Below are 10405 nucleotides of genomic sequence, written 5' to 3' on the forward strand. Positions count from 1 at the left end.
TTTAAGGTGTTTTTTTTTGTGCTGTGGAGGCTTTACTCGTTACTTTTACTGTTAATCACGTTTAAAAATAAATAAAAAATAATAATCTTTTTGATATCGTTTTGATTTTGTAATAACTATTAGTAACCACCAGATGGCGGAGTAGTGCTGTTCTAGATTAATGTTCAGCACATAATGTTTGATACTATGTCCATAGAATAATTCAGTTTTTAGAGATACCGTTTGACAGATTCGAATTTCAAGGCAATTTTGTTATTAATATTTTGCTGTGCGGTTACACGTGATAGATGATGGAAGTGAGCTGAATGTTGACGTGATGGAAAGAAATCCTCCATAATCAGAGGTTTTACACCGATCACAAGCAGCACATCATTGTGTTTGGTGAAGAAAATGAGTGTTTGTGAGTAGGTGGTGACCTAAATATTCTCCACACGTTCACCCTTGTTAAGACATGCCTTCATTTTCCATTGTAAATAGTAAAATAGTTTGCGTTTGGAACAGGTAGACGTGAGCGGGATTTCTATTTGCAACCTTGTATTTTCCGTTGTTATTATTCGGTATTTATCTTTTCAGTGCTAATCGCTTTTTGATGGACTGTAGTAACCAATTTGGGCAGAACGGCCACAGAGAATGGTTCAGTCTTGCAGTCAGCACTCATACCTCCATCCATCCTTCTATCCATTTTCTGTACTGCTTATCCTACACAGGGTCACGGGGGAGCCTGGAGCCTATCCCAGGGGACTCCGGGCACAAGGCCAATCGAGCACACATTTACACACTACAGACAATTTGGAAATGCCGATCAGCCTACAACGCATGTCTTTGGACTGGAGGAAACCATAGTACCTGGAGGAAACCCCAGAAGAACAGGGAGAACATGCAATCGCCACACACACAGGGTGGAGGTGGGAGTCAAACCCCCAACCCTGGAGGTACGACGTACACCAATCATTATTATCTCATCGCAACACACGTATAGAAGTCTAGCAAAACAAAACAAAAACTCAACTCACTTGCGCTAAGCACTAGATTTAGAAACATGAGATTAAACGTGCTAGTAAACTTCAAGACATCTTGTTGACCTGGTGTGAGATTGCACATCACTGTAATTATGAAATTGCACTGTATTATAATCCATCATTCTGATCTAATAATTATGATAAAAAAAACCCTACATGAAGTAAATGATCAAGCACAAGAAGTGTCCAATAATGCACATCTTTTGGTATGTCATTTATATACATTCTGACACTGCATGTCTAGGAAAACTTGTCAATAACCTCAGGTAAATTATGTTCTTGACCTTTATATGCTGAGTGTTGCACAGTAATTTAATGATATGATTACTAATTTATTTAGCATCTTATATAAACTGCTGTGATTATAGAAATGAGTGTTGCAAGCACAGCCAATAGATTCACAATAACGAGGTATAAACACATCAGGTTAATTGTGTTGACCTTGAGTGATGCCAGGTACTGCACAACACATTATATACTGGTACTTTATTAACTAAAATAAAGTTTCCACTAAGTCCAGTTTGAGTGAGCCGGTGTCCACTGTAGCCTCAGTTTCCTGTTCTTGACTGAAAGGACTGGAACCTGATGCGGTCTTCTGCTGTTGCAGATCATCTGGCTATGGGTTCGTCATGTGTGTTCTGAGATGCTTTTCCGCTCAGCGCGGTTGAAAAGAGTGATTAGTTGAGTTACTATATCCTTCCTGTCAGCTAGCACCAATCTAGTCATTCTCTTGTGATTCAATTCAATTTTATCTGTATAGCGCTTTTTACAATAGACATTGTCTCAAAGCAGCTTTACAGAAATATCAACATGGTATACAGATATTAAAGGTGCGAATTTATCCCAACTGAGCAAGCCACTGAGTGGCGACGGTGGCAAGGAAAAACTCCCTGAGATGTTTTAAGATGAAGAAACCTTGAGAGGAACCCGACTCAGAAGGGAACCCATCCTCATCTGGGTAACAACAGTTAGTGTGAAAAAGTTCATTATGTATTTATATGAAGTCTGTATGGCCATAGGAGCAGCCGTAGTCCCAGCAGTCTGGAATTAGAGAAGATTTGAGCTCCATCCAGAGGCAGAAAGGATCTGGATCTCTAGTATCTCCATAAATTCGTGTGGGGCTTGGCGAAAGGAGAGAGGGAGATCTGATCTCTTCATCAACAGGGAGTTTCCACCACCACAACCGCCAATCATTAATGGCTATTACTTTATAAAGTGGCAGTTTAATAATTACGGTGGTGTGCAGGATTACACCAGCTCAACAGCACAATAAACCGGTTTCCTCCCCCAGTCCAAAGACATGCATGGTAGGCTGATTGGCGTGTCTAAAGTGTCCGTAGTGTATGAATGGGTGTGTGATTGTGTATGTGATTGTACCCTGTGATGGACTGGCAACCTGTCCAGGGTGTACCCCGCTTGTGCGCAATGCTCCCTGGGATAGGCTCCAGGTTCCCCGTATCCCTGAAAAGGATAAGCGGTAGAAGATGGATAGATGGCTACTCGTGGCTTGTCACAAAATATCTACCATCCCAGCTGGTGCTATTTGTAAAATTGATGAAATAAGTTATCTAGTCAGGATGGGAAGGTGGGTTAGGTCTCATGAAGACTGATTTTGGTGGAGCAGAATAACATTAATAACAGCATTGCCTCAAACAAATTTAAATCAAGAGGCCCAGCTACAACTCAAAAAACACACAGAAGACCTCAAACTAGCTCAAAATAATCAGGCATTGAAAAAGGAAGACATGTTTTTCTTCTCTTTTTTTCTCTCAGACTTTATGTGGGAGGAAAAGGTCACTATGATCCTCTTACAATCTTTGCAGTATAACTTACAAAAGAAATCATTAAGTCAGTGGCTGTACTTGTACTTTACCTTGGTTTGCAGAATTGTTTCAGATTTAATTGTGATTATTTGCTATAAAAGGAGATTTTGGTGGTCATAGAGCAGTTAAACTGGCAACTCTGTCGTTTGCCGTCCTGTCTGCTGCTCTTCCTCCACTGTAAATGTTCATAGAATGAGCATGGGGCAGCGTGAGACCTGCCCCAGTCGTCTAGCCATCACAATTTGGCCCTTGTCAAAGTCGCTCAGATCCTTACGCTTGCCAATTTTTCCTGCTTCCAACACGTCAACATCGAGAACTGACTGTTCACCTGCTGCCTAAAAAATACATCCCACCCCTTGCCAGATGCCACTGTGATTATTAAATCAATGTTATTCACTTCACCATTCAGGGGTTTTAATGTGATGGCTGATCGGTGTCTATCCAAATAGCATAATATTTTTATATCATTGGTCACTCAAAAGGGATCATTAATATTTAATGAAATTTAACATGTATGGAGTTGTGAAGGAGAACTATGAAGATTAACATTTGCTGATTTGTACTGTATGTGATGCGGCTTTGTATGAAGTTGCCTCGAGTCAGGTCCAAAATAAAAGCCCAAGCGTTCACTTGCAGTGCATATCTTTTGGTTAGATTTGTTTGAAAGGTGAAAGTTGAACATTTAGGGAAACTGACATTTAGGGTTACTTCTAGTGGCAGAAACTCAGAAGTGTGTTAAAGTGCCCATCAAAATCGAACTGAGTCATGCAGAGCTGAAAGTGGGCATGCACTGAATCACTATTACTTAATATAGAGCCTTTGATGGAGTGAAAACATCAATTCTCATTCCTTTTTTTTTGCATTACAGTTGAATGTGTGTGCCGGTGCCAATTAATTAGTTACAGTTTGATAGTTGAGGGAGCAATTCTTATCTCATGGCAACGATCCATACTTCCTGCATTAGGCTAATGGATAAGCTGTAACAATAATAGTCATGTGGAAGGATGACTCATCACCATCTCTGATTTTAAAAGTAGCCTTGTTCTCACAGTATTGTGGCCTACTGCAGGTTTCCTCAACCCGCCTCACTGAGGCCAAGTCAGGCACTGACATATACCACGTTATGAACACAGGGTGGAAAAGGGAAGGCCAGGAGCACACTAAAGTTTGGCATCACCTAATCATGTAATAGAACACTGTTGCATTTGCAGAATATCTAATCTGTTCGCTGAGGCAAAATGAATGACCACATAATGACATTAATGACACTGTACACTTACAATTATACAATTCCCAACATCAAGCAAATTAGCCTTTGTCAAGTAAAAGTCATCCATATAATGACACGAGTAAAAATAAGAAAGTAGCTGGAGAAAAATAACTTAAGTAGCACATTATTCCTTACCCAGGATTAGATTTGCATTTTAATAAGCAGTGATGAGATCAAAACCATTCAATTACATGGTTTGAATGCATGCATTAATTCACAGATCAGACAGAAGGTAGCATACACCTCTCATCTGCTTAGTGACCTGGCTAATATTCTGGAAAGTTCTGTTGCCTCACAGCTCTAGGGTCCCCAGTTCAATCCTGAGCTCAGGTGACTGTCTGTGTGGGTTTTTTCTGGGTTCTCTGTTTTCCTTCCACTTCCCAAAAACATGCCATTTGGTAGATTAGCTACAATAAATTGCCACTAGGTGTGAATGAGTGTGTTTGTGTGCATGGTGCAATGCAATGGACTATCGTCCCATCCAGGGTGTATTCCTGCCTCACACCCAGTGTTCCCTGGATAGCTATTAACCGGGTATGTTTTATTACTAAGTTATTGGCAATTATTTTCATCTGAACACCTGTCAGGCATTTGAAGTGTTGATAAACTGCCTGGATACTAGGTACACTGGGGGGGGGGGATTCAAGCTTTCCTTAAAAGCACATTAGTCAAGATTATTCAAGATTGGAGATCTGGCACTTAACTGGATGAACCAGGAGCAATTTTTATTTTTTTTATTTTTTTATTTTTTTAATAAATGTCATTCATTTCTGATCATGTACACAAATCCATGTCCCCGGAATCCATGCTGGGCCGCAGAGCTCCATTGGTGTTGATGTTAGTATTTCAGACTGATGTGGCCTTTTTCCTCATTCAGCCATAACAGAAACGCACGAACTTATTAAATTTGGCTCATACAAATCTGCTGCTACAAGCGTACTTTTGCTGTCCTGTTTTTCTTTGCAATGAGCTCCCATGGGTTATTTAATTGACCATCACTACCTTTGTCCACTGTTAGCATCGTTTACTGCACAGGAGTTAGCTAACATTACATACATTTCTGTGAAGTGATTCATCTAAAGTATTACTTTACCTCTAAGCTCTCTAAGTGATAAAAATGTATCTACTTGATTCGTTAGGTAAAGCTGGCCAGGTCTTTCAAACAGTTAAATGCTTTATACTGATTTTATAGATACACATCCAGGAACATTGTTAATTCTGGGTCCAACTTCATCCCCTTCACTAGTTAATACATTTCTCCATCTTGGAAAAGTGTTTGACGGATTTCCCCTCGCACGGAGTGCCGGACCGAGCAGCGCACGTTTCCGGGTTGTCAGTGACTTTGTTTACTTTTGACAGGTGTGTTTTGTTTTGGTTTCTGTCCTGTCTCCGCCCCTGCTGGTTATTTCCTAACGTCTCAGCTGTTCTCGTTTCCCACTTTGATCTATTTATTTAAACCCTCATGTTTCTTTGTTCAGGGTAGTTAAGTATCGTGTGTCTGTGTTTGACCACCAGAACTATACCAACCCTTTGATCCTCATTCGTTGATTCCATGGTTTTGATCCTGTTCTGTCCTCCTGGTTAATGATTATTGTTTGCCATTCACCTATCCTTTTGCCTGTTTTTTGACCATTTTTGTGCTTTATGTTTTGGATGTGTCTGCCTCTCTCTTAATAAAAGCTTTAACTGCAATTGCATCCGACCCAATCCCATTACATGACAGTGTTACTGATGTTTATTCTAGATTTACATTGTTATTAAGTGTTTTTGGGAGCACAGTGTAAATTTTCACTCACAGTAAAACTATCTGGCTCGACTGAGCGATTACCAGATTCCACCATGTTTTCTTTTTCAAACAGACTGAGATGGGGGTGGAGTGAAGGGGTATTGGGGAGAGTCTATAAACAGACTGACAGGGCTCCATGTAAACACAAACAAGCACACTGAACCAGATTGCAGTTTGGAAAATGGGTTTTCCCAGCCACAAATGATAATTGTACTGATACCATTTCTTCTTTACATTTTCCAAGTTGATTGTACTAGTAAGAAATAACACACCATGTGTGTGTATGTATGTATATATACATATACATTTTATATATATATATATAATGTATGTGTGTGTGTATATATATGTATGTATATATATATGTGTATATTATATTATATACATAATTTTTGCACCTTTAAGCTAATGGAAAAATAATGTTTATCTTCCTAAAATGATTCTAGTTGGAGCCGTTTCTGATCTGTTGTGGGGTTCTACATAGAAGTCTCGGACAACTGAACAAGTGTGTACGTTTAGCCTTACTAGATATTGTATTAGGACTGATTGGGACTTGCCTGAAATGCTAAATTTGCATCAGATTGGTTGTGTCATATTTTCCCAACCCTGGTAGATTATACCTCACCAAAGTGTGTGATGTTGACTGACACAACTCAAATCTTGCATGTGAACCCAGGACATAACTTCGTATTCGGCCTCCCACCATCACGCCTGTAATGTTGCTCGGTTACGATGATGATGTCAGTATCGGCTCAGTGTCGGGTATCAGTTTCAGCCTAGCGCACAGTGCTCATTGTGAGTGTTTAAATGTGCCATGCTGAGTCAGCAGTATCATCACCTCTTGTATCACACACACACACACACACACACACACACAAGATACACACATACTGTACACATGCACACTCAGCCCTGGGGGTTTCTGCAGAGCCTGCTGGGATATGCTCCCATGGGGAGGAGAGCGGAAGGTAGCTTCTCGTTAGCGCCACAGAGGGGTCGTTAGTTCCGCTTGCTGTGCTTTTCCTCCAACTGCACGACTACAGGGATGGCGAAACTGACTGATTGTTCTCATGAGATCCAATCAGGCGCGCAATGTGCGACACAGCCAGCGTCAGTACCCTGGAGCGTTTTCTTCATAACTCCGTCCTCATTTCAGATATTTGTTGATTTATCCATTCAGTGCTTTCATCGATCAATAACATACAATCCGTCATACATTCTCTTTCAGGATCTTACTGCTGTACATTTATTACATTAATCGCCTGCTATTGCTCAGCTATTTTCAGCTTTTCAAAACCCCTGTTATGAGTTTAAATTAAAACACTTTAATATCCTAAACCTGACCTTGTGTCCCTATGTTTAATCCAGATCTATTCATATTCTTGTGACTATTTGGTTAAAAATCAACAGATTATCAGGAAACGCGTTAAAGCTGGACATTTTGATGCCAGGGGGCACAGTGGCTTAGTGGTTAGCACGTTTGCCTTGCACCTCCAGGGTGGGGGGTTCGATTCCTGCCTCTGCTCTGCATGAGCTTGCATGTTCTCCCCGGGCTACAGGGGTTTCCTCTGAGTACTCCAGTTTCCTCTCCCATTCCAAAGACATGTGTTGTAGGCCGATTGGTGTTTCCAAATTTTGTAAATGTGTGTGCGATCGTGCCCTAAGATGGGTTGGCACCTCGTCCAGGATGTCCCCTGCCTCATGCCCCAAGTCCCCTTGTATAAGCTCCAGGCTTCCTGCAACCCTGTGTAGGATGAGCGGTACTGAAACTGGATGGATGGATGGATGGATGGATTTCAATGCCACACACTGAAGTCCATTATCATTTCCAGTATGGTAATGACATTCTAGCACACTCTCTGCAATGCAGATATCTTGTGTATGGATGAAACAGATTTGCAGCATGACTATGAAAACCAGATTGCCATAGGACAAGCCATAGGAATCTCATTTCGGCGCCAAGCCTCTGGGGTCTACACAACCCTACAACCCTCAGCAGGACGATCTAAACCTGAGAGTGCTTTTCATCAAAAGCACAGAACTGATGATATTTTGAGATTTTTTTTAAAGATGCAGCCTTCTCTCTCTCTCTCTCTCCCCCTCTCCCTCCCTTCCGTTTTCCATCTTTTGTCTCTCTGTCTTGCTTTTACAGGAGTCGAAACAAAACAGAATCCTGCAAGGACAAAGAGGGGGAAAAAAAACAAGCTGGTTGTGCATTCGTGAGTGCATATACTTATGCTAATGCCTCAGACAGCAGCTCTTGACAAACATCAGTGTATGGACCTGAATTAAATCTCTATCCCAAATGATCGAGCACTTAACAGCTCTGATACGTTACAATAACACAAGAATCTTGCATAGACCTTTGACCTACTAGGGATTGTACTCTACACTAGCTTGTAGTTCAGACGTAATGGAGCAAATAAACTGATTTGGTAATGTGTGATCCAGTAGTGTAAGGGCAGTTAGTTGACCTTTCAGATAAATTAGCCTTGCTGTGTTGCTCTGCTTCTTTCTCGAACTCGGTGTATATTTAATAAAAACATGCCAGGCCTCATAGCCTTCAGACAGCTGAATAATTAGATTTATACCACAGTGCAGTTGGATGCTCAATTGGTCAGAAGGTATCGATTCATTTTCTCTAACAGCAGCTTTGACAATAGTTCCAGCTGTAAGACGAATCACAGGTTTATATTAACGCATCATAATGCATGATCATTTCTATAGTAACAACCTGCACACATTGTTGACGGGGTGAGATTTTCTGTGAGGAGAAATTTATTTCGTATTTTTTTTGGAAGGAGCCTCCAGTGTCAGTGCTTTATAACCGTCGTAACTTTAAGTTTTCCAACATGGGGAGTTTTCAGCATGGACAGCTTTGCTCTTGTTGACTTCCTGAGAGAGAAAGAAAACCGAGGCTGTTGAGGGAACGAGGGTTTGCAGCTGTTATAATGTAAGTAATAATAGAACTGCGTCTAATATTGTCTCACGGACGTTCCTCAATATGAAATCTAACTCTAAATGAATTAAATGTATGATGTGTTCTTTAATTAAGAAAAATTCTAATCATTGGCAAATTGTTGCGGTATTGGGGGAATAAAACACGTCTGCGCATGGGGTTATTGGAAAATAATCAACTTTAGGGTTGTAAAAGTACCTCCGCTTCATTTCGAGCTGCATTACACCATGCTCTCATTGACTGAATGTTTTCCTATAACATTATGCCCCCGAGTTTCTTTTTCTTTACACACTGTCTGTAAAAAAAAAAAAAAAGGTAGTCTATTCAGATTTAATATCGCTCTAATAATATTTGTACAATAATGATGTATTTAATATTTATTCAAATAGTCAGAAATTGCAGAATGAAGTGAATTGCTAATGAGCTAAGTTTTAGGTAAAGTTTCAATGTAGCATGTGTGTGTCTGAAATGTGAAAAAATGCTGCTTTTTCAAGTTGTATTTCGAAGCAGGAAAGTATTGAGACATGATACCTGAGAGACCTGAGTAGCCTTAGTTGTCCTACATATCCCATAATCTTGAGCAGCTACTCAATGGTACTTTATTTTATCTAACCTAACCGTTAGGGTTACATACCATTAGTATACTGGCTTCAAATTATGTTTCAAACCAGCACAGTCAGTGAGGCATCAAGGCAGCTGTTTTCTATTTGTGATGCAGCCCACATCATCATTGTAATAATTTGCATGTCATTGTTATTATTCGAAAAAAAAAAAAATCAAGCTTGTTTTGTAACTTCATTCAGGGGTGCAAAAATGATAAATTCATTAGCTGCCACCGGGCAAGTGAAAGCGCCACTGTGCTGCCCATTCACATGCTCTGCTTCCTTGGAGGCCCAATTAACTAGGTTAAAAAATGGCAAGTAAGGTAGAGGTGTTATGTAGCCATGGTCTTTATCCTCTCCTGATAATGTCTCTGGTGATGAAGTGTATCACGTGTGTGCTCTCGACAAAAAGGCAGAAAGCCTCTGGCCAACATTTCTACTCTGGGGTTCTCTCGTTACATGTAAAAATGTTATGAGTCTGGCTAGCATCTACATTTTCTCTGGATGATGTGTTTAAATTTCAGGTGACTGTGTGTTTTACTAGAACTAAAGTTGTATAACTGTTGTTTGTGCTGTACTGTATTGCATTGTGTCTGTTTCCTCATCCCTTCTTATTACTAATTCTGAAACTATGGTCTAGCATGTGTTCTAGCTAATGAATTAGGCTGTTCCTAAACAGCCAAACTGCATTCATGCTTTGTGGATCAGGTGGTGGGATTCGAAATAGTATGTTGCAGGGCAAGATCAAGGTACATTGCTGTAAATGATGCAAAAAAACATCCACTGAGTGGCAGTTCTGTGGGCAGAAATACCTTGTTGATGAGAGAAGTCAGTGAGAGAATGGTCAGACTGGTTCGAGCTGACAGGAAGGCTACATTACTCAAATAACCACTCTTTACAACCATGGTGAGAAGAAAAGCATCTCAAAATGCACAACACGTCAAAC

The sequence above is a fragment of the Ictalurus punctatus genome, chromosome 28 (assembly GCF_001660625.3).
Source record: "Ictalurus punctatus breed USDA103 chromosome 28, Coco_2.0, whole genome shotgun sequence".
NCBI classification, from domain to species: domain Eukaryota; kingdom Metazoa; phylum Chordata; class Actinopteri; order Siluriformes; family Ictaluridae; genus Ictalurus; species Ictalurus punctatus.